Below are 27,761 nucleotides of genomic sequence, written 5' to 3'. Positions count from 1 at the left end.
AAACAAACACAAGGTGTACAAGATCCTAGATATGCAAAAGAAGACACTTTATCTTAGTGTGTTTACAGAAAAAGGAATGCAACAGAATAGAAGCATACAATGATCAGAAGTTAGAAAGAAGAGTGAGCCAAAAGAATAGAAGAAGAGATTCTAGGACCTGTAGAATCCAAGTAATCCACCAGAGTGCAAAAGTGCAAAACTTGAAGGAAAAAGAACCTAGAGAAAAATTTGGATAAAAGACCTTTGCTACTGAATAACTCATAGAACTAGCTTTCCAACGATATCTGGCAAGCCCAGAAAAGAGTCCGAATGAGCGAGATATGGCTCCCAGAAGGAAAAATAGAACATTTGGCTTTGACTGCCAAAATAGGAAACCGGACTATAGAAAAAATCAAAAACACCTATACCATCATCTCTGTCTCAGAACTAGCTTTTTGATGCATTTTTTGGATTGAAAAAATACGTCCGTATGCTCAAGTTATGGAAGAAAAACTGACAAGGCCTCCTCATGAAGAGCATATGCTAAAAGTGAAACTTGGGCACAATAATCAAGGAAACAAATAGCACCACTGCAATCTACTCAAAAAATCATGCACTTTCAAAAAAAGAATCGCCTCGATACGAGGTAGTATGAGAAAGTTATGATCCTCCGAAGTTTCCAAAACAAGAACTGTGCACAGTCACCGCTGAGAATCTGCAATTTTTGAAGAATTCATGCATGAAAATAAAAAAAAAACTCCATTAGTGGATAGAGAAAAAAAAAATAGCCAAGTTCATAATAAGAATCATCAAAATCAGAGTTCGTATGAGCAAGAATGAGACATTTGAAAACTGCATTCAAATCTGCGACTGCCAACGGAGAGGGGTATGGCTGTAGCTTTGCATGCTCGATTCTGCAAAATATACAACTTGCATGCAAAATCTAAAAGATACCCAGATGGTTTTTCAGAGCTACGAACAAAACCCAAAAAGCATTTTTCTTTTTGATGTACAAAAGATGCTGCTGTAGTGTAAATTGGATGCCTTGAATAGTAAAAAAATGGCTCCAAAAATTAAAAAATGACCCCAGCAACCAAAATATGACATGCAAATGTTGGATCAGCTTCCTAAGTCCATCAATGGTATGCTAGAACCTGCAATACTGATTGAAAACTTCAAATATGCAAGTTGGTGTCAAATTTGAGATTGAAACCCTAGAGAAAAACCATTTTTGTCAAAACTTTTCTGATTCTCAGGATCATCCAAAGATGCAAGAGAAGAGCATACTTCATTTTTCAAAAAACTACAATAAAGTTTATTAGCCCCCCTCGAATCTCTCAAATAAGGAAACTAAAATCTACTCTTGCACATAGAAAAGCTCTGATACCATGTTAGAATCTGAAAAGATTAATAACCCGAAAAACTAGTACAAAGAGAAAATATCTAAACTATGAATGTAGATGATACAAAAACAAAATAGCATCATAGAGTTAGTCTCCAAGAGAGCAATGCAAATGTTGGAAGAAAAATAACATTAAGAGGATGCAAAAACAAGAGATGCAAATACAAGCCAGGTAGCATGCTTATATAGGCTAGGAAGAGGGAGGAGGTGGCAACACCAACCAATGAGGAGCAACCATCTATCAGACTAAAGATAGCAAAGTATCTTCCCAAGATTGCTAATGGGTGCTCACATGTAGGAAGGTGACACCTCACAACCATTCACCTAATAAGACATGCTTTATTAACTTAAGCGAGATTATTAAAAGTATAGGAAAAACCTAGCAAAATAGGAAAAAATAAAAAACTACACTAACACTAATTAGTTACGTACAAGTACCTAACTGAACTATAATTAGTTATGAATCACAATTTAAATAGAGCACAAGTTAAATGAAAGAGTAAAAGTAATATATAATTAGTTACAAGTCCTAATTTCAACCAAATTTCAAATTGTTGAACCAAAATTTAGATTTCAAATTTACTTCAGCCAGATTTCAGATTTCAAATAGTTCAACCAAATTTCAAATAGTTCAACAAGTTGTTTCTAGCTCATATCAAGTGGGTAAGCTCGTTGTTGTATAGCATTTAATATTTTCTCGTGATCATCAATATCGAGCCTCCACTTACGTATTCTAGGTGCTTTGACTAGATGAAGAGTAAGACTAGTGGCAATAATATGGTTACCATACTGATATACCTTATTGTTAGGTTGATAATCAGTGAAATGAATCCCATTCTTAAGTACTTTATTTTGCTTCAAATATGTTCCCTATACAATAGTAGAACCTGCATACAGGTCAATCAAATAAGTCAATAAATTTGAATTCATAAAAAAACATAGATGTACATGCACATACATGATTCAACTATATACTAACCTGTGGGAAACATAATTCCATCACTTGTTTTAGTCTTGTTAGCTTCTCTCTTTGTGTGCTGCAATGCAATAAATGATAGCTAACACCTTATACATTTTTAGATTTTGGCATGACTACAAAAACATTGCCTACACAAAGTATATGTATATAAATTCCATGTGTCATGTACATGAGTGTATATATATATATATATATATATATATATAATAAATTAACAAAAATTATGAAATACATACCAACTCTGATCAATCCTAAAATATGGTCATAATAGGTGGAAATCAATGGAATATCATTATAGTTTTGTTCTCAAACTCATTCGTATTGATAACATCTAGTGGCACCAAAGTCCATTCACCCACATATCCATGTTCTTGATTAATGCAACCATCATAGTTTTCATCAATGCAATCAGGACGAAAACATGAGTATATTAAGGTATCGATGATATCTACATAATGCATAAAATGGTCTAGTTGATTTAAATTGTGCTACACATCCCTTTGACCATACAAAATGTTTTTCCATTTTTATGCCTTTATTTTTCAAATAATCAAAAAATGTCTTAAAACAATGTTCCACAAAATGTGTGTCATGTTCTTTGTCATCACTAATGTAAAAGAGGCACTTTTTTTTATGACTTGTGCTTGATCTGTACTTTCCACACCATCCAAATCAATTTGTGCATCTCGATAAGACACTTGAACCATAATGGTAACCTGCTTTGTATAGAAATATTTTCTTGAAGTTATTTTTGAGAAATGAATGAGTAATTCTTTACAAATTCAACAACAGATAAAATTGACCCAAGTGGGAAAGTTTCTCTTCACATTTGAAATTGTTCTACTTGCCACTTGGCAAAAGAAAAATGATGTATATATGGTTGAATCAATTTACAAAAAATTGACAATAATTCTCCAGTAGGTATGTCATCCTCTAGATATTCTAACCTTGTTGATTCTTTTCCAATTTTTGATTCTAACTTTATGTACTTGTATCTCTTACATTTTACTATCCTCATCATATCAGTATCTTCATCTCTTAAAGGAAATTTGGTTAGGTTGCCACATGTTTCACAAGTTCCTCTTATGCAATCTATTTCACATATTGCATGATCATTTGGTTTGTCACATAAGATTGATGTTATAAATTGGCTCAGTCATTTATGGAAAATATTTTGAGAACCACCACTTTCTTCTATCATCTTTCTAAACCCTTGATAGTACAAATCAAATTCAAAATGATATCGAAAACAACATGTTTCAAAAGATCTATTTATCTTAACAAAATAGGGTTTCAATCTTTCAAACATTGTTTGTCCAATCTTCGCATTGGGATTTAAAAATTACAAAATGAGAGATACAATTCATGTTTTGTGACATCCAACCAATGTTTTGCATGTTGAAGATACTCCTTAGGCCCAATCCTTTGCTTGATGACATCTCTTCTATTTGGTGAAGGATGAGTATTTTCAATCCAAAATTGAATGACTAAGTTCTTAATTGTTTCCACAATCCTATTAGATCGAGGAACTCTACACATTAGCACCCAATTTCCTTCTAATATACTATCATCCAAATTGTTTCTCCTTTTTAGATAATGTAATATCATCTTTTGACTATACCCAATATGAGAAGATAGTGAAGAGATTTGTCTTTTTTGCCATAATTTCTTATTTAAAATAGATGTTAGTATCACTCTTCGTGCAATGGATTTATCTGTAGATCTAGATTTTTCCTAATGGAGTGTAACCATTCCTTAACACTTTCACCAATATCTTTTTGTAGCTTAGAAGTCTTCCTCTTTTTTACACTTGTATCTATACCCAATAGTTTCAATGGCTCTTTTAATTCATCTTTAAGAAGTGAAATTGATAATAGTTGAGTTTTCTTTATTGTATCAAGATTCTAAAATTGTAAAATTATTTCTTTAGACTTTTTATTCGATTTCCTCTTCGTAGTATGTGTAGGTTGACTAGCATATTCTCTCAATTTTTCCACATCCATTTCAATTAAATGATGTATGTTTCTATGATTAATTTTTCTCTTCAAACTTTAAGCTGGATTAACATTCTCATTTGTTGTTTCATCACAGGCTACAAGAAAATTAAAATAAAGAGTTAAGATACAACTTTTCTTTAGTGTCCACATATGTGTATATATAACATAACAAATGAACTATTAAATACAATTGTATCTAACCTTCAGATGGTCCTTCTTCTATATCCATTGCTTCATCTTCAATTTCCTCATGTCCAACATTTTCATCATCTACTATTGCACGTATACAATATAACAAATAAAATCAAGCAAGTTTGTACTTGGGGATTTATCTCTAAAATTAAAAATCAAAGATATAAAGTTTGCCTCTACACCTGGGTAGAAATCTAGAATTTATAGAGATTATACTTGCGAGAGATGTGTGCATACATACATGTTTGAACTTGGGATGAACCTTTTCCAATCTTAATAGGTTGTCCTATTTCATTGAGTCCTAAATAAATTCATAATTTAAAACACCATAATTAAAATGTACCCAAATTCTAAATATATATTCATAATTTAAAAACCATAATGTAATAAACCCTAATTCTAAATATTCAAAATTTAAAAACCCTAATTATAAATATTCATAATTTAAAATGTTGGTCTCAGATTGGTTTTGACAATTGAGTGTCAACACACTTAACCAATTTCTAAGTTGATGTCGAGTATGATATAGATGCTGAGCTACAGTATGTTCCAAGCTAGAGATTCAATAGGCACCAAGTAAACTTCAAGTGCTGAGCAAGTTCCAAGTGCCGAACCACTATAGGTGCCAAGAAAAGTATAGATGCCAAGTGAGACAGAGTTACTATAGGAGCTGAGCAAGGCTGAAATCTTATATGTGTCAAGAATCAGTAATCAGCAAGTGTCGAGTAACATAGAATCAAAATATGAGTTTGTGCCTTCACAAACTCAGATGTAAACCATTTTTTGAGCTGACTTAAGATGAATCTTGAAGGATCTAAAAGATAAGATCGAATCTTTTACATTTCCTATGTAATCAGCATGCAACCAATAGGAAAAGTTTAAAGATTTGAGCAGGAAAAGATGGATGAATATTGATCATAGATTCATACCTAACCCTAAGTCTTTGATTCATTTATAAGAAGGTTGATATCCCATAATTTGTGTGTATAAGAGAGGTATATGGAATGCATGACAAAAACTAGCAAAATTCATAAGGGTGTAAGGACTTAGAGGAAGAGTAGCATTACAAAATTAAGTTGTTTAGAACAAAGTATCAACAATAAAAATAGAGAGTTATCAAATCAAGAAGGATCAGATCAGATTGAGCAGAACAAGGATCTAGAATTAACAATATAAGATTATAAGTCATCAAGTCAACACATTCTAATACATTCTAGCCATTGTATTAGTAATGAAAATCCTATGATGATAGCTTGGTTTAATAGCCATGTTGTAAACCTTTAACAAGGTGTTAACTCCTTTAACAGGGTAACATTCCAAGTGAGTGTTTGTAAATCCTTTAGATAGGTCACTTTTAACAGGGTGTAAAGCCTTTAACAGTGCAGTCCTTTCACAAGGCAGATCATTGGAAGTGGTCAAACTTTGTAACCTTAATCAGTTACATATTGTTGTAGTGATAATTTGTGGGTGTCATCCCCACCCCAGTTTTACCTTCTAATTTTGGAGGGTTTCTGGGTGATCAAAATCTTGTGTTATCTATTTTGATGCATGTCTTTATTTTTATGTTAATTAGATATGGTAGATGCATGTGAATGATCTCAGTTAAAAGTTTTAGAGGTTAAATACTATTACTTCTGATGCATCCCCCTCGCCAAAAGTAAATCTTCCCACCTGTAATTTCAACAATTAGTATCATAGTTGAGCTCTCACAAAGAGAAGCTTTACATTTGGAAATGGAAGTCTAAAAATTTGGGAAGATCATAGAAAACTAGGTGATTGATATACAACTCATTCTACACAATTTGGAAGAAGGCAAGGAAGAATTAAGGAAATCCTTAAAGAGAAGAAGAGAAATTGCCATAGCTGAAAATGATACAAAATATAAGGAGATTGACACCTCAAAATTTTTTGCAAATGGAGATTCTAAAGAGTTTGATGTAGCAATAGTAGACCTAATGGAGAAGAATAGAGCACAAGCAAAAGAAATCAGAACTCTCAAGCTTGAACAAGCATCACAAGCCATGATGCTTTGTGAAGTGACTAAACAAAAGAAAATAGAAATTGAAGATAAGGCTATGCTAGAAGAGGACAAGAGAAACCTTGACAACAGATTGGAAGAAAATTCAATTGAACTTGCAAAAATTTCCAACATGCAGCTAGACACCCTAAGTCAAATGATGAATGCACATCATGAACTAAATGTTAAGGATATTGAAATCTCCACCTTGAAGATGCAAAATGAACAACTGCAAAATGACCTAAAAAGAGAGAAGGAAATTGTAGAGAGTTTCAAAAAACCTAATGAGGCCATCAAGTACTTTGAACAACTATTGAAGTCACCAAGAGCTAGTAATGATACTTCAGGACTAGGATATACAAACACTAAAAAAGGAGAGTCATCAAAGAATGCAAAAGAAAGAAGTTACAAAAGTAAGAACACTAAACTTACTTGTAATTTTTTTGGTAAAAAAGGACATACCTTTAATGTGTGCAGAAGTAAGAACACCCATTAGCATGACAAACCTAAAAATATGGGTCATTGTCACAAGTGCAACAAGCAAGGACATCAAGCACATGACTGCAAGATGAGAACCATCAGAATACCAATATTTGAAGGCCATTGCTATAATTGCAAGAAGTATGGACATAGAGCTTTTGAGTATAGATCAAAGCCTATGTGGACACAAAATAAACCAGCAACGGGAAATTATCATGGACATTACTATAATTGGGACTACAACACCAAGTATAGCTGTCACTACTATCAAGAATATGGACACATCCCTGAAAATTGCATAAGTACACATTTTAGTGGAAATTATAGTAGATGGTTAAGCCATACTACATGCTTCAATTGTTTAAAGATTACTCATTTCAACAAAAATTGCCCAACAAGGTCAAAGGCACCCAACTCAGAGTTCAACAAAGGAAAAGGAAAGGTAGATGTCAAACACATTAGAGGAGAAATGAATAAGACATGGACGAAGAAAGATGGAAGCAACACATCCAATGAAGGGATCACTTCACCCAAAAGGTCAAGTGGTCACAATTCATCCAACTAAGAAAAGAAGGTATTTCAGACTAATATAAAAAGGTTTATCATACATCAGTTCCAAGACAAGTAAGTACTAAAAAGGAGAGATCTGCATGAATAAAGATGCAAAGTTAAAATTTTCAAGTTTTCACAAGTGTTGCCGAGTTGCCTTCAGATGCTGAATAAAATCTCAGTACATGCCAAGTTGTTTGCCAAAATTAGTAGAAGCCGAGTAAGTGAGACTCCAATGTATGTCAAATGTTTGAAAAACAATGGATGCCAAGTAATGTAGAAATGCTTAAGAAGCTGAGTGGATAGTTGTAAACACGCTAAGCATTAAATGCTATGAAATAAGGTTATATGATTGCATTTTGAATCATTTTTCTCCATCGTGAATGAAGAACAAAGATGAAGAAGAGAGTTGAATAATTTCTAAGCAGTATTCTGAGCATTTGAGCAGACTTCCACAAAGATTCAACATAGATTCTTTGATTCCAAGGTATTTACACTAGTACTGAGTTACGTAGTTTCAATTTTTCTTCATGTTTAAACCTTAGATAGAAGAAATGGCCTCCAATTCTAGGAAACCTCAAGACAAAGAGCTGTTTGAAGTCCAACTAGTGTCAAATGAAGTAAAGCAACAATATTTTTGGCCTATCCCTAAAGTTGCCTATAAAAACAACCTAGTCAGAGCCCTATTCATAATTCCTCCTAAGGTAGTAATGGTGCAACATGTTAGAAGATGTTATAACTACAAGATAGGTGATATAGGAGATATGGAGATTAGAGAAGCTTATGATAGGTTGTGTGAAAATGGAGTCTTGAAGGAAGAGTTCCAAATCATTGAGAGGAAGGATTTAATCCATGCCCTAGAATTCCCTACTATTTTCAAAACTGAATGGATTAGAATTGTGTTGAGTAGGATACATGATGGTAGCTTATGGTTAGAAGATGGCCCAATAAAGATATCAAAGAGGATGTTCACAAGGTAACAGGGTATCCAACCCTAGATCGGCTCAAGACCCTAAGGAGTGACTCCAAAGAAGCCATTGAGAAGAATACAAGAGCCAAATGAAACAAGAGAGGAATGACCATAGATACCATTCAAGATCCTCTAGTTGACTTTGTTGTTAGAGTCATTTCTCATAGGTTTTATCAATCTAGTAGACTCAATAGTGTTCCATGCATTGCAGGAGATGTTGGCTACAAATTAGTCAAAAAGGATCATACCTATGACCTAGCAGAATTGCAACTGCATCAAGTCAATGAGAACTTAGGAGCTATAAAAAGAACTAAGGGAGCACAATGTAAATTTGGTGCAATTTTGATTTGTATATTTTTATATGTATAGAATTAATGTCCATCTTTTGGAAAAGTTAGCTAGAAAACAAACAGGTCCATTGTAGCCTAGGTGAATGAATATGTTGAACAAATAGGGGCAAATTTTGAGACCTTATGAAAAGTTATTTTGAAGATCTCAAGAAATCTATGAAACAGAGATCGAGGATACCTGTTTCATTAGTTGAATGACATATAAATGATGGTTTTTTTCATGTGGATATTGATTATACTTACATTCAAGTAGCCATACCACGGGTTAGATGGCTTAGACCTCTTGGTTATGAAATTAACATTGATTACACATCTGCAGCCATAACAACTTTATTAGTAGAGGAAGTGGATAAGAGTGCACCACATTTTGGAACTTATGATGTGCTAAGATCAAAGGTAGATATGGAATTGAAAACTACTTCCACATTAAAGAAAAAGGATAAATTGGTGAAAAATCTCAAGGCCAAATTTGGAGAAGGCATAACAGAGGTAGAGGAGGCAAAAGAAGATGAAGAGATAGATGATGATGAAGATGAAGAAGGGTAGGGGCCACTAGCATTAACCCAAGGCATGGGTGAGGATGCTGAGGAAGAAAAAGGTGCCAAGAAGGAAGCACCTAAAGTAGAACCCAAGAAGAGGAAGACACAAAGTCAGCCTACTGTATAGCCAAAAGGAAAGAAGAAAATGGCAAAGCCTAGCCCAACAAAGCCTACCACAAGGGTAGATACAAGGACAACAAAAAAGATGGAAAAAGCACAAGAGAAGAAGAAAGCCACAGAACAAGGATGGCATGCAAAGAAAAAGAGAAGAAAATATATGGCACCTCTAGAATCAAATGAGGAGAGGATATAATCTAATAATGAGCAATTCAAAGTGGTAAGTCACACCACTAAACTTGACCTAGAAAATGTTTGTGATAATATTAGAGATAATGCATATTTAACAAGGCTAAAAGGCATTGATTTTAATAAGCTGACAAGAGAAGAGTAGAACATAGTGGAAGAATCAATCTACACTATGATGGCCAAGTTCAAGACTACTCCACTTGAACTAGATAGTACTATGCCTAAGGAGCTATACTCCATTGTTGAAAATAAATGGCACTATTGCCTAAACATGGAGAACAAAATAAGAGAGAAAACATTGGCTTGTGTAATGCCTAACCTCACTAAAGGTCAAATAAGCAAGGCTAGCAAGAAACATAGGAGAAAATTTTCACCCAAATACAAAGCCTTTAGCATTCTACAAAATAAGATTGAGGATGTTGTGAAGAAGTCCACTCTTATATGGAAAGTGATTTATGGCCTTCAAACAGCAAAAGAAGGACAAGAAGATCCCTTTGAGGGAAGAAATAATGATGAAGAGGAAGAGGAAAATGAAAAGGAATGAAGGAGAGAAAGAGAAGTAATAGGTTACATTAGAGGAGGAGACATAGAAAGGTGACATGACAATAGCTGAAGAGCAGCAACAGGAATAAAGTGTCCAAGACACACAAATGCCACCACCTAGTCCTCCACATGTAGTACCTACATCTGTAGAAACTATAATTGTGAAGAATGTTCCTTATACTTCAAGTTAGAACATTAATCCATTGACTACTAGAGAGTCTCAAAAAGATCCTTCACCAGACTACTTTGCAAGCACAATTGTGCACAAATCCAGTTCTGATGAGTGTAGAAGAACTACAGAAGGTAGTAGTTGAGATAACCAAGGAGAAGGTGAATACAGAAGAACCACCTTCACAAACTCCTACAGCTACAAGTGGTCAACCACAAGAGAAACCAACACAAGATGCATCTGCTAAGGTTGATTCCATAGTTACAATGACTTCAACTATTGAGGAGCAAGCTAAGGATAAGATAGGACAAAAGGATACCTTTGATCCTACATCATAGAGTCAAGGTACACCTCCTCTGATCACTATAATTTATCAAGGTAGAACTGAAGAAGACAAGGAAAAGGAGAAGACCCCTAAGGAGAGAGAGCAAGAGGTAATACAAATGTTGGTCAATTTTCCTACTACAGGGACTCCTACTAAGTAGCCAAGCACTGATGCAGTACCATTGCAAATATTAGCACTAGGCTCGAACTCTACCAGGGTAGCAAGGGTACTTCATTATGGAGACCTTGCACTTGATGAGGAGATAGTCATACCAAGTTATGACTACAAAAAAATGAACTTAGTATAGATCAATGAAGTGCAAGAGGCACTAGAGAAGAAGAAGAAGCAAGAAATACTAAGGAATGATTATAGGTAGAGGCAAGCATTGATAGAAATCAAAAACATCTTTCTTGATGCATTCAACTTGCCAGTACCTGATGAAACAAAGCCCATCATGAAGCAACTATCCAACATAGTGGACCAAGTACAAAATGAAGACCTTGATACCAATGTCAAATTACTAGAATGGTCTGAGAAGAAATTTCAAATGAAGGTAAATAAGAAAATATCTAGTGAGATAGCACTATCACAAGTGAAACTAGCTAAGAAGGTAGAGAAAGTGAAAGCAATACTTGAGAACATATTCTCATTGTACTCCAAATTGTGTGATTTCTCATATTTCACAAAAGAAACTAGCCAAAAAATATTGAGCTTGGAGAGGAGCCTCAAGGTATCAAGCACACAACTACCAAAGGATATAGCTCAAAGTGAGAAGCATTTTGCCACAATGCTTCACACTCAAAAGGAATTAGCTATACTCACAACAAAGGAGGCTAACATCAAGGCCAAGTTGATACAAATACAATCTTCCATCACCCCACACATGGAAGTATTGCATAAAGAGATGGCCTATGCAAAAATTGTTTTGAAGAAAGATCCAAATATTTCTACATTAGAAGGCCTAGTACACCTTGCAGTAGAGACAATCATCTAGCTCAAAGCACTAGAAATTGAATTAGACAATTGGGATGCTTCTCAAAAAATTATTATGGAGGTAAATAAAACCTTTTTAGCTAAATATTCAATTCATTAATAGGACCCTTTGACATAAGTGTCAAAAAGGGGGAGAACTACATTTTTGAGATGGAGATATAATAAATTGGGGAAGATAATAAAAGAAACCCAAAGGAGGAGACATACCCAAAGATGGAGATAATCAAATTTTGAATTTTGAGGAGTGATAAGGAAATAAAACCAAAAGGATACAAAAACTACAAGGAAGATGTGTGAAAGGGGGAGTAAAAAAAAAGCAAATAGAAATAGAGCAGACAAATCTAGAAACATCAACATGAGACAAATCTAGCATAAGAGATTTCAGATATAGAAATGGCACATCAGCTCAGGGGGAGTTACAACTTTTTGAGGTATATAGCCTTCTACAAAATTTTGAACAAGTTTTTGAAGTTTTGTACATATGCTAAACAAGATGCACATTATACTCATAGAGATCATATTCATAATATATAGTTAAGTGTTTTTGACACTCATGTCAAAGGGGGAGATTGTTGCTCTCAAATTGGTTTTGACAATTGAGTGTTAACACACTTAACCAATTTCTAAGTTGATGTCAAGTATGATATAGATGCTAAGCTATAGTATGTGTTGAGCTAGAGATTCAACAAGTACCAAGTAAACTTCAAGTGCCCAAAAATTTACAAGTGCCAAGTCACTATAGGTGTCGAGCAAAGTATAGATGCCGAATGAGACAAAGCTACTATAGGAGCCGAGCAAGGAAAAAATCCTATATGTGTTGAGCATCAGTAATCAACAAGTGTCGAGTAACACAAAATCAACATATGAGTTTGTGCCTTCAAAAACTTAGATGTAAACCATTTTTTGAGCCGACTTAAGATGAATCTCGAAGGATCTAAAAGATAAGATTGAATCTTTTACATTCCCTATGTAATTAGCATGCAACCCATCAAAAAAATGGAGAAAGCATACAACCAATAGGAAAAGTGTAAAGATTTGAGTAGGAAAAGATGGATGAATATTGATCATAGATTCATACCTAACCTTGAGTCTTCAAAGCCTTTATAAGGAGGTCGATGTCCCATAATTTGTGTGTATAAGAGAGATATATGGAATGCATGACAAAATACTAGTGAAGTTCAAAAGGGTGTAAGGACATAGAGGAAGAGTAGTACTACAGAATCAAGTTGTTCAAAACAAAGTATTAGTGATACAAATAGAGAGTTATCAAATCAGGAGGGATCATATCAGATTGAGTAGAACAAGGATCTAGAATCAACAATATAAGATTCTAAGTCATCAGGTCAACACATTCTAATACTTTCTAGCCATTGTATTAGGAATGAAAATCCTATGATGATAGATTGGTTTAACAACCATATTGTAAACCTTTAACAAGGTTCTAAATCCTTTAATAGGGTAACATTCCAAGTGAGTGTTTGTAAATCCTTTAGATAGGTCACTTTTAATAGGGTGTAAAGCCTTTAACAGGGCAGATCATTGGAAGTGGTCAAACTTTGTAGCCTTAATCAGTTATATATTGCTATAGTGATAATTTATGGGTATCATCCCCACCCTAGTTTTACCTTCTCATTTTGGAGGGTTTCTGGGTGATTAAAATCTTGTGTTATCTATTTCGATGCATGTCTTTATTTTTATGTTAATTAGATATGGTAGATGCATGTGAATGATCTCAGTTAAAAGTTTTAGAGATTAAATATTGTTACTTCTGATTCACCCCCCTTCTCAGAAGTAAATCTTCCCACCTGTAATTTCAACATAAAAACCATTTAATCTAATAAATCCTAATTGTAAATATTCATCATTAGAAAAACATATTCTAATAAACCCTAATTGTAAATATTCATAATTTAAAAACCGTAATCTAATAAACCCTAATAGGACTAAATATTCATAATAATTTAATAAAACCTAATGCTAAATATTCATAATTCAATAAACTCTTAATATTAAGTTAATAGTAACCCTAAGTTTATATTTACCATATTCCTAATTGGATACACCCTAATTCTAATTGGATAAACCCTAATCCTAACTATATACATAAAAAAGTCTATAATACGATTGCACACTATATGAACTAAATATGCATTGGAAAAAATATATTGCACATGTGCATACCTTGCCTCCTATAATATCCTGCTAAAGTTTTTTGATGATTTTCTTCTTCCTGTTCGTTAGTTCTTTGTGAATATTTTCTCGCGCTTTTACCTTTATTGCCCATGTCGCAAATTATTTTTCAAAAACTTGAAAACAAAAGTTACAAAATATTTCCTCCCTCCTAATTGAAGTGTGAGTTATTTTAGTGGATTTGAATGTTAGAATTTAAAATATATATATATTTATATGAAAATTTCCATTTTAAAAAAAAAATCCCTTAGGGTTGACTCTAGTTTCGATCGAAACTAGAGTTAGTAGTTTCAATCTAAACTACTTTCTCTAGTTTTGATCAAAACTAGAGCCAACCAATTTAAATTGTATGGTTAAGGTTTCTAGTTTCGATCAAAACTAGAAGCTTTAGTTTCTATCGAAACTGATAATTTTTATTTCGATAGAAACTTAGTTTGTATCGAAACTAAGAAGATAATGGTTTTTTTGAAGTGGTAGAAGGTTTACTATGATTTCATGGCTTCCAAGCTCCGTTACCAGGTTCAAATGGAGCACTAAATTCATTTCCTTTTGCATGATAGAAGTACTTTGAATGAACTTTCTAATGACTATGAATTTGCTACATTTTAAATTTTTTAGATATACATTTTTGCATGTGAATTGAACGGAGTTTTGTTATAAAAAAAAACCTATATATTGGATGCTCATGAAAAATAGTATTTAAGAGATATTTTTTTAAAAAAAATAACTACAGTCTCCATATTCAAGTCTTCTTTCAATCAAAAAATAATAATTTGAAATCAGGTAAATATATAATAAGTTATAATGGTCAAAATTCATGTATGTCCAAATTCGTGTTAGGTCAACTTTAAACTCTGATAAAATATGAAATACTAAGGATAAAGACATCAAATCACCTCCATAGTTTTTGTATGGATGTTAAAAAACTAAATTTGAAAGAATTACATTGATATCTATTGTAGAAAAAAAGTTACATGTGTCAAAAATAATGAAACTTTTAAAAAATCAGGGTTTTGATAACATACCAATTTTTGTGGGAGAAAAAATAATTCATTCAAATAAATTAAAAAAAAATTAAAATATATTTGGATTCTCCACAAAAAATTCTAAAAGACTCTAATTTACTTCATCTTTAAATTCCTAACCGTTAAATGACAATTTGCATCTGAAAGTGAAAGTTTTCTTGAAAATTCATAGTTCAATGTTAGTTTAGGCAAATAAGTGTAACCCATTATTGTGGGTGTATGTTATGTTAGTTTCAAGTTTATGCAATTCTATGTACATGTACATAACACATGTTCATTTCATGTTTAAACACATATTATTTAATTTCATCTTTACAAAATTCTAGTTTCTTAAATGCCATCAAGTACAATAAATTTCAAGTTTATTGAATGTCATATTTTAATTTAGGATGTAAAAAATGCACATGTAGTATTGTACATGTTATGTTCATTTCATGTTTACACCTATTGTATGTTTAATTTCATGTTTACGAAATTCTAGTTTCTTAAATGTCATTGTACTTGATAAATTTCAAGTTTATTAAAAATGTCATATTTAATTTTAAATTTTAGATTTACATATTATATACACGTGCATTCTACATACATTGACCTTCACATGGAAGATCAACAACCTCCTATCCCACTTGAATAGCAGCCTCCTATCCCCCCAAGCAACAACCTCTTATCCCCTCTGAGCAACAACATCCTCCTATCCCCCCTATGCAATAGCTTGTCCCTCCTAGTAGTGACCTATTCTCATAGATCAGAAGCCTATCCCACCTAACACACACTATGATCACACTAACCAAGAGATTTAGAGACTTTATGAATCCTTGGCTAGTGGCACATGCTCTAGTGTGTATAGTAGTACATGTCAGAGCATCTTACAGAGCATCACATATATTAGAGATGAGATTCATGGTGCTACTCCATATTCTAAATGTACTATAAAGATTGTCCTTGATAGTAAGAGATGAGAAGTCCCTTCAGATCTTTTGTGTAGCAGGTACATGGCTTAGTGCCTAAAGAGACATTGAAGAGGGAATGTTTCCCTCATTATGTTTCACTAAAGTATGTGAAGGGGTATTCTCATCTTAAGTGTAAAAATCCATAGATGGTTGCACTTATATACCCACGCTTCCTTGTTTTTCATGGTCATTATCCAAATAATGACCAAATTCCACTCTATTTTGCACGAAAACTTTATGTTGGGGTGGTGAACTACACTGATTTACCATCACATTTAAGACATGAGCATGGTAGACTAGTTGATAGGAAGCTGGGTCATCCACCACTGACACACAGGTTGATTGTTAGAGAGAGGGCACCTATTATTTCCCCTATATTAGGTCCTAGCTAATGAGGTCATGCATAGGAACTAGTTACAAGGAGTGAATAAGGGAGTTGGAGACATTATGGTAGCTATCATATCTATTTCCACTAATTAGGTTGGTCAGTATTTGATGTCTCATCAATGTTCTAGATAAACATTTGGTGCTTCATCTTCAAGAGACTTGTACAATGCAACATGCATCCCTTTACTCACTACCTTAGAGGTTCTCACTGGAGTGTTGGCATGAGATACTATGACTAGTCTTGCTAAGGATCTATTATATTCTTATAGATTCATATCAAAGCATCTTGGCATACCCATATTAGATGTTTGACATTGTGTCCATGGTGGTATTGGGACACATCCTCAGCTAAATTCCTCTCATTGATCAGGTAGTGGTCATGGTGGTAGTACACATCATGATCCACCTATTGACCACTCTTTTGATATAGAGGGACATATACATACTAGTACAAACCCTTCAGCCAATGCAAGGCATGGTCAGAATTCAAATGCAGGCCATGATGATGTTGGATTTAGCTTGTCGACCATAGGATTGATGAACTTGTTGACACATGATGATTCTATTTCTATCCCATCTCATCTAGTCAGTCTACTTGGCTCGTCATTATTAGGATGTGTGCCAACCACTAGTCATGCTAGCATAAATGTAGATATGGAGCTAGATGAGGCCCAACAAAATATGGATATATTGGTGGACATAATTGATGCTCGGCAATCTGAGTATTATCAGATGCCAACATCTACATAGGTAAATCTATAGTTTTTTTACATTCATGTTAAAATTTCAATTGTTTGTTCAACTAATAATTTATGCACGTATACATATTGTGGCTTTGTAATTAAATACATGTTTTAATTTGATTTGTTGCACACATGTATGTATGTATTATAGGGGGGACATGCCTCTTTTTACTCCATCTTTGTGTTAGAATTCTTTAGAATAACTGAGAGGGGGGGTGAATCAGTTATTTTAGGTCCAACTTCCCTATTAATAACTTTTTAATACTCTTAATGATTCCATACCCTTTTCATCTGTTCAAACTTAAATCAGTCATATAAGCAAATTACTGTAAATCAACATGCAAAGATAAAACATTCAAGATCAACACATGACACAATGATTTATGTGGAAAACCAATTTGGGAAAAACCACCAGTAACATGCTACTTGATTCTCACTCTTTTGAAGTGATGCCCTGTTAAAAGCCTGCACTGTTAAAGGCTTACAACACACTATTAAATGTGACCTTGTTAGAGGATTTTACCAAACTATTAAGAATGGGCCTAATTAAAGGTCTTTAGAACATTCACTTGGAATGCCACCCTGTTAAAGGATTTATCTAATGGTTGTTAAACCAACCTAAGTCCATAGGATTTATCTTACTAGTAAAATTGCTAGAAAGTAACGATAATGGTCTTTTGATCTGATATAACTTACAACATACTTTGTAGGTTTCAGATCACTCTTTCAGTTCAATCCTTATGCTTGGATTCAATCACTTCAGCTCTGACTACTTGACTCTCTTTCATGCTTCGTCTTCTTGAGTCTTCTTACTCATCTTGCCAATGCAATCATCCTTGTGGTCGTCTATCCAAACAGAGTTCCTGTGCTATCTTCTCCTTAGCACATTCTTCAGCATTTCATGCTTTTATGCTTGACCACGGCTCTCTCTCTCACTATCCCCCCCTCTTCTTTTCATTAACTTATGTCTTCTTATATAGAAGTCTAATTTGCCTTTACCACTCAATTCTCCCTCTCCAATTTTTAGGGTTTCAAAATGGATTAGGTAGGATACAATGTATCTACCCTATATCTTGTTCTCTTCTAGAAGATTTGCCAGTTGTATCTTAAAAAATTTCTACATGGTGTTCTGTGCCACCAGCTCATCGTTCTTATCTTCCTTTTAATTCACAAACTTCTAGATAACAACCTTGTCGGCTTAGATCTGGTGAATCTTCGATTTCCAAAATAATGCAGCAACTTGGCATTATTGATTTACTGGTGCTCGACACCTTTGTGTTACTCGGCACCTACACCTGCTTGGTACTTGGTTCTGCTCGACACTTGATTTTTCTCGACACTTGGTTCTTGGTTCTGCTTGGCACTTGGTTTTGCTCGGTACTTGGTTTTGCTCGACACTTGATTAGGAATTTGCTCGGATCCTTCTCTCTAATGAACTTAGTTTGAGCTTTACAAAAGACTTAGATATGTTTCAGTGTGCCCATTCTTTGTATCTTATAGTATGTCATCAAATACACTTTTTCATCAATGGCTTAGTTGTTCCTTGTACTTCATTACAACATCATAACTTCAACCTTTCTCTAGGTGTTTTAGTTACATCTTATTGATTGCCTCCACCTTGACAATCAACTAATTGATAGTATTTGGATCACTAAGTCAATTTTCATCCCTGCAAGTAGCAAGTTTGACATCAATGACAAAACAATGATTGAGGACATTCTTTACCAGTTCTATTATTATTCCAATCAACTTTTCTTATGATCATTTCAATCATTTCCAACACTTTGATGCCAGGTTGTGTACATTGTCGAGACTCATTCGATGATGTCAATAGTGGATAGGTGAGTTTTAATATTTTTGAATTAGACACATGTGAGTTTTAAATGTAATATATAAATTGCTTGCAATTTGTAAATTTAAAAGAGATTTAATTAGATATGAAATTATGTATGTATTCGTTTCACTTTCTCTTGAATTATATATATATATATATATATATATATATATATATATATATATATATATATATAGGGGTCGACACATCCTAGTGAGCATCTTGATAGTCAGTCTTTAGACTGCACTATGAGGAGACATCATGATGATAGTCCTGCACTTGATGATCTATAGTTTTTTAATATTATATATTATTTGATCTAGACTTTCATCTAGATTATATATGTTTGATGATTGACATACATATATAAATTCTTTAGACATTCCTTTTACATGTTAGATTATGTTGGATTATGTTCTATTATGTTGGATTATGTTAGATTATGATAGACTATGTTCTTTTACATGTTAGATTATGTTGGAAATTATGTTAGATTATGTTGGATTATGAAATTGATGTATACATATGAAATTGATTAGGGTTAGGGTTAGGTAATTAAATTTACATAATTCCTAATTAGTTACATAATTCCTAATTTCTAATTCCTAATAATGCAAGTGATATTTAGATATGATTAAAGTCTAGTCCTAATTTCATCCCCTTACGAAAAGTCCTAATTTCATCCCCTTAAGACACAAGTCCTAATTTCACCCCCTTAAGACAAGTGTTTGAATTTCTTCTCCTTAAGGTACTTGTCCTAATTAGTTGCATACAAGTTCCTTGTTTCTATAATTAGTTACAAATCACAATTTAAACTTCACAATTTAAATGAAAGAGTAAAAGTAATATATAATTTGTTACAAGTCCTAATTTCACCCCCTTAAGGAAAGTATTCAAATGTCTTCCCCTCAAGGCACATATCCTAAATAGTTGCATACAAGTTCCTAATTTCTATAATTAGTTACAAATTTTCAATGAAAGAATAGAAGTAATATATAATTAGTTCAACCAAATTTCAAATTGAAAATGATCAAGTTCTTTCAAATTACAAGTTGTTTCTATCTTGTATAAAATGTGTTAGCTCATTGCTAGATAACATTTAATATTTTCCCATGATCAACAATATCAAGCCTCCACTTATGTATTCTAGGTCCTTTAACTGGATGAAGAGTTAGACCAATGGCAATAACATGGTTACTTTACTGATATACCTTATTGTGAGGTTGATAATTAGTGAAATGAATCCCATTCTTAAGTACTCTATTTTGCTTCAAATATGTTCCTTGTACATCAACATAACTTGTATATAGGTCAATCAATAAGTCAATAAATTTGAATTCATAAAAAACATAGATGTACATATACTTACATGATTTAACTATATACTAACCTATGGGAAACATAATTCCATCACTTATTTTAGTCTTTGTTAGCTTCTCTCTTTGTATGGTGCAACACAATAAATAATAGCTAACACCACCTACATTTTTTGATTTTGCCACGACTACAAAAACATTGCCTATACAAAGTATATGTATATAAAATTCCATGTTTCATGTACATGAGTATATATATATATATATATATATATATATATATATATATATATATATATATATATATATAATAAATTAACCAAAATTATGAAACAAATACACTTGTATGTATATACATACATACCAACTCTAATCAATCTTGAAATATGGTCATAATCACTAGAAATCAATGGAATATCATCATAGTTTTCATCCTCAAACTCATTTGTATTGATAACATCTAGTGGCACCAAAGTCCATTCACCTACATATCCACATTCTTGATTAATGCAACCATCATAGTTTTCATCAATGCAATCAGGACAAACACATGAGTATTCTCTTATGTGCAATGAGCACACATTACTATTTGTACTTATAATTGAATGCAAAGATCTCGTCTTCTCTACCCTCTTGCATGCATGCATTGATCTTCTATCGACACTTGAATGTAAGGTCTAGCATACACATAAAAAATGAGTTTTAAACATGTGTGTACCATAATTTAGTTATCACATAACATATTAAATATAAATTTGAGTCAATTATAATATTCAAATTAATTTATACCTGATACCTCCCAAAACACTCTGAATGGTGTGAATTGATCTGCTTGTGATGGCATGTAATTTGTATTTTTTGGCACCATAAAATATGTTTTGCACCACTCAACCACATCATGAGCACTATTAATGTGATATCCTTTACAATCCATTTGATTCTTTCTTAGAAAACATTTGATACAAGCTCCTACACCATCATGCTCACCCTTTCCATGTCCACTCTCAAAAAAACTCCAAATGTGTGGTATATTAAGGTATCGATGATATCTACATAATTCATAAAATGGTCTAGCTGATTTAAATTGTGCTACACATCCATCTGACCATACAAAATGTTTTTCCATTTTTATGCTTTTTTAAAAGAAATATTCAAAAAAAAGTCTTAAAACAATGTTCCAAAAAATGTGCGTTGTGCTCTTTGTCATCACTAATGTAAAAGTGATACTCCTTTTTAATGACCTATGCTTAATATGTACTTTCCACACCATCCAAATCAATTTGTGCATGTCAATAAGACACTTGAACCGTAATAGTAACCTGCTCTATATAGTAGTATTCCACTTGAAGTTGTTTTAAAGAAATGAAGGACTAATTCTCTGCAAAGTCAACAATAGATAAAATTGTATCGAGTGAGAAAGATTCTCTTAGTGTTTGAAATTGTTCTTCTTGCCACTTAGCAAAAAAAACATGATGTATTTATGGTTGAATCAATTTAAGAAAAAGACATAAATTCTCTAGTAGGTATGTCATCCTTTACATATTCCAACCTTGTTCATTCTTTTCCAACTTTTTTTTATGACTTTATGTACTTATATCTCTTACGTTTTACCATCCTTGTCATATCATCATCTTCACCTCTCAAAGGAAATTCAGTTAGGTTACCACATGTTTCACCAATTCCTCTTATGGAATCTATTTCACCTATTGCATGATCATTTGGTTTGTCACATAAGATTGATGTTATGAATTGGTTTGGTCATTTATGAAAAGAATTTTGAGAACCACCACTTTCTTCTATCATCTTTCAAAACTCTTGATAGTACAAATCAAATTCAACATGATAGCAACAACGGCATGTTTCAAAAGATCTATTTATCTTCACAAAATAGGGCTTCAGTCTTTCAAACATTGTTTGTCCAATCTTTGTGTCAGGATTTAAATTACAAAATGAGAGATACAATTCATGTTGCATGACATCCAACCAATTTTTTTCATATTGAAGATACTCCTTAGGCCCAATCATTTGCTTGATGATATCTCTTCTATTTGGTGAAGGACGAGTATTATCAATCCAATATTGAATGACTATGTTCTTAATTGTTTCCAAAATCCTATCAAATCGAGGAACTCTACACATTAGTGCCCAATTTCCTTCTAATGTACTATCATCCAAATTGCTTCTCCTTTTTAGATAATGTAATATCATCTTTCATCTTTCAACTATACCCAATATGAGATGATAGTGAAGAGATCTATCTTTTTTACCATAATTTCTTATTTAAAATAGATGTTAGTATCACTCTTCATGCAATGGATCTATCTATAGATCTAGGTTTTTTTCCCAATGGAATGTAACCCTTCCTTAACACTTTGAAAAAAATATATTTTCTAGTTTAGAAGTCTTCCTCTTTTTATATACTTTTAGCTATACCCAATAGTTTCAATGACTCTTTTAATTCATCTTTAAGAAGTGAAATTGATAATAATTGAGATTTCTCCACTGCATCAAGATTGTCAAATCATGCAATTATTTCTTTAGATTTTTTATTTAATTTCCTCTTCGTAGTATGTTAGGTTGACTAGCATATTCTCTCAATTTTTTCACATCCATCTTAATTAAATGATCTATGTTTCTATGATTAATTTTTCTATTCAAAATTTGAGCTAGATTAATATTCTCATTTGTTTTTTGATCTCGAGCTACAAGAAAAATTAAAATAAAGACTTAAGATACAACTTCTCTTTAGGGTCCACATATGTATATATACATAACAAATAAACTATTAAATATAATTTTATCTAACCTTTAGATGGTCCTTCTTTGATATCCATTGCTTCATCTTCAATTTCCTCATGTCCAACATTTTTATCATTTACTAATGCACACATGATATAAAAAATAAAATCAAGCAATTTTGTAAAGGGATTTGTCTCTAACATTAAAAATCAAAGATATAAAGTTTGCCTCTAGATGTAGAAATCTAGAAGAGATTGTACTTGTGAGAGATGCATGCACACATACCTATTTGAACATGGGATGGACCTTCTCCAACCTTAGTAGGTTGTCTTGGTTCACTAAGTCTTAAATAAATTCATAGTCTAAAACACCATAATTAAAATGAAACCTAATTCTAAATATTCATAATTTAAAAACCATAATGTAATAAACCCCAATTCTAAATATTCATAATTTAAAAACCATAATTTAATAAACCCTAATCCTAAATATTCATATATTCATAATTCAACAAACCCTTAATACTAAGTTAATAGTAATCCTAAGTTTATATTAACCATATTCCTAATTGGATAAACCCTAACTAGATAAACTATAATCCTAACTATATACATACAAAAAGTCTACAATATGATTGAACACTATATGAACTAAATATGCATTGGAAAAATGGTTACACATGTGTACCTTGCCTCTTATAGTATCCTACTAGAGTTGTTTGACAATTTTTATATTCTTGTCTGTGAGTTCTTTGTGCATATTTACTTGCTCTTTTACCTTTATTGCACATGTCACAAATTGATCTTCCAAAATTTGAAAATAGACAAGTTGCAAAATATTTCCTCCCTCCCAATTGAAGTGTGAATTATTTGATTGGATTTGAATGTTACAATTGAAAAAAAAAAAAAAAAAAAAAAATTATATGACAACTTTTATTAAGAGAAAAAATCCCTTAAGATTGACCTTAGTTTTGATCGAAACTACCTAATGTAGTTTTGTTCAAAACTAAGGTCGGGTTAGTTAACTGCATAGGTCATGCTTTCTTAGTTCGACAAAACCTAGAAATTTTTTTTCTATTAAAACTAATGTGTTTATTTTCGGTAGAAACTTAGTTTCTATTGAAACTAGGTAATTACAGGTCTTCCCCAAGTGTAAGAATATTTCTAGTGTTTCATGGCTTCTAGGCTCAATTACCAGGTTCAAATGGAGCACTGAAGTCATGTAATTTTTCATGATAGAAGTACTCTAAATGAGCTTTCTAATGAGTATGAATTTGCTACATTTTGAAATTTTTAGGTATACATTTTTGTACATGAATTGAGCAGAGAGGTTCATTATAAAAAATAAACCTATATATTGGATGCTCATGGAAAAATAGTAACTAAGAGAACAATTTTTTTGAAAACTAAAGTCTTCATATTCAAGTCCTATTTCAATCAAAAGAAGAAAATTTGAAATTGGGTAAATATATAATAAGTTACATGTGTCACAATCCATGTATGTCCAAATTCATGTTAGGTCAACTTTAAAGTCTGATAACATATGAAATACTAAGGATAAAGACATCACATCACCTTCATGGTTTTGGTATGGATGTTAACAAACTAAATTCAAAAGAATCATATTGATTTCTATTATAGAAAAAAAGTTGTGTGTAAAAAACAATGTCACTTTAAAAATTAGGTCTTTGATAACATACCAATTTTCATGGGAGAAAAAATAATTTACTTCATCTTCAAATTCCTAATTGTTAAATGGCAATTTGCATCCAAATGTTAGATTGTGGTGACTGATCAGGAAAGTACTGTACATACTTCATAAATAGTGGGGTGCGGGAAATTTTTTTTTTTTTGGAAGTAGCCGACATGGTAGCCGACATATTATGGCCGACATATGGCCGACATTTTATAACCCTAAAGCGGTTTAATACTTGTATAAAAAGGGCTTAGGGTTGGGTATTTTTCATGTGTGGTGATACAAAATTGGTTCTTGCGGCGGTATTGAGCTGTAAGGGATTACGGATTGTAATCAGGTTGTAATCACTGGATTGTAATAAGATCGGACTTGCTGTTTGGTGGATGTAGCCTAGGGATTGGGTGAACCACGTTAAATCTTGGTGCCTTGTGTTCATTTCTGTGTGTTCTATTATTTTCTGTTATTGGTTATTTTTGCATGTAGTTTTTATTTCTGTCCGTGGTTTATTCTAACACCAAAAGTGAAAGTTTTCTTGAAAATTCATAGTTTAGTGTTAGTTTAGGAAAAAAAGTGTAACCCACTATTGTGGGTTCACCCATTGATGATGAAGATTGGTGATTTGATTTTTCATTTTTATTTCTAATATATGATTGAAGAATTTTGATTTAACTCCCAACAATAATATCTAAAGATTTTATCAACAATGATGTCTCAAAATTGATATGTGATGTAGTTGTGCACGATGTTATTGATATATTTTGCATGTATTCACGGTGACACTTGATCATATATGAGATATATTTTGTGCTAATGTTAAAATTTCACTTTTTTGCCTTGAGATAATCTTATTGAGTTTGTTCAAGATAATATTTCAATGAACATGTTATGCAAATTTTATAAGTTGTCATTCTTTCAATCTTTCTATTATGCTATATCGCATCATTCAACTTTTGTGGGTCACCAACAACTAAAATCACCAGTGTTATGATTAAACCATGATAATATGAATAATTTTTTCATGGACTGACAAAAAAAATTCCATTTCATCTATCTCCTTGATGATACTTTGATGATCATGTCCTAAGGGGAATTTGCACGCTATTATGAATTAACTAACAAAAAGGGAAAAAAGATAATGTAATGTTCCTTATTAGTTCTTCTAGTACAAAAACATCCTAGAATTCCTCAAGAGTTATAAAAATAAGAAATCAATGATGGGTTTAAAAGTAATGAATGAGATCCAACCTCCATCTATAGATAAATTATTTGAGGTTGAAGTATGTGCGCGTACCATAATCCAAGCATTTTTATGTCACAAAGTTTTGTACTATTATTTGTATTAGATACATGGTGGCACTTATTAGAGAAACCCTAAAATATTTTTCCTATTAGACTTCATTGTAACACATCCCATAAGAAGAAATCAAAGAAAAATATCTTGCCCTCTATCCTTGTTCCTATAGTCCAAATACATCCTTGAGTTGTTGAGAAGACGTGATAAACAAAAAATAGATAATAAATGACAATAGAAAAATAAAGTTTTATCCTCCCTTCCTTATTAATATAGTTCGGACATATCCCTAAGTCACTCAAAATACATGATTATAAATAATGCAGGGTAAGGTTTTTATTTATTTATTATTATAAATAATATAGGATAAGGTTACTCAAGTGCTCTTCTATTTTTTTATCACTATTTTAGAAGGATTCATCCACTTGATGGGTGGTGTTGAACAAAAACCATTCTTTTGATTTTAATTGCCTGAGTGAAAAAATTCTTGATTGCTGATAGGTTATGTTTCTAACTCTACTTGGAAAGGATGACCACTATTGCCTGGATGTTGACTCCATAAGATGACTAGGAAACTCCTCTACTTATAAAAAACTTTCTAAAAAAGTAGATGCATACCATCACCAATATATAATGGCAGGATGTAAATTTGTCTAATATGTACAAAGATGTGAATATTATGATAGATATGTGCATGTGATGAGGATATATGAAGAAGGAAATATTGTACAAGTTGATATGTGTATTAATGAATCTAAGATTTACAATTTTTGAATTTTAGAGCTTTTATGATTTTTTTGGATTTTATAGATTTTATGAATTATCTAGATTTTAAAGACTTTATGATTTTTTGGATATTAAATATCTTATGATTTTTTGAATTTTAGAGATTTTTTATTTTTTTTAATTTATGCAATCTTATGATTTTTTGGATATTAAAGATTTTATGATACTTTTTGGATTTTAGACATCTTATGATTGGTCACCAATCTCAAGCATGATCATATTGTTTTCCCCCAATTTCTAGAAAATGGTTGAGTGAATTAATGATTTAGAGATGGATAGGTCTTGCCTAATGAAATAATGTGACCCTCAAATATGGTCTCACTTAAGATTACCCAAGATAAGAAAATTGGATATGGAAATTTAGGCTAGTGAGGTGGTTGCTTATAGCACATGAACCAAAGAAGGGAATGTGTAAGAGGGTGGATTACACATGACACTTGTTTGCCAAGTTTTCATCATGGTACTTGCCCAAAGCACCAGAATATGTGGTTTTAATCATTGGATGGATTTATTTCTCTTTATGGCTATTTCTTTTCACCTTTTCTCCTTGGATAATAATCCTTTGAAATATAACTTATAACATATCTAGCTTTTGAAAATATTTTCAAAGTTGTTGATAAGGTGATTATATTGGGATGATATAGGTTATAAAGATAGATGGTGGTCAAGGATTTATGCTAATGATTGGATAAGGGGATGATAGGATGGAAATTAGGGGTTGGATATTAGATGGGATATTAACAGGTTTGTGTTGGGCTAGGTGGAAGTGATAGAAATATCAAACATTGGAGTGTCATGGAATGATGGAGAAAAAATAGATTCAACAAATTGACGTTTTGATGTAGAAAAAAATGTGGATCTTATAGAGGAGATATGGGGAGAATTATTAAAGGAAGAATAAGGAGAAAACAAGTAGAATGTGACTCAACATGAAGATGCAAGATGAAAAGAGGCAAGGAAGAGGAGGCTTTTTTGAGGAAGAGTTTCATTGGATTTTTGACTAAGTCCAAACTTG

Source organism: Cupressus sempervirens, chromosome 10, assembly GCF_028749045.1.
Source record: "Cupressus sempervirens isolate cs-2001-9-10 chromosome 10, ASM2874904v1, whole genome shotgun sequence".
NCBI classification, from domain to species: Eukaryota; Viridiplantae; Streptophyta; class Pinopsida; order Cupressales; family Cupressaceae; genus Cupressus; species Cupressus sempervirens.
The sequence above is the reverse complement of the archived record's forward strand: the minus strand, read 5'-3'. Positions refer to the sequence as shown.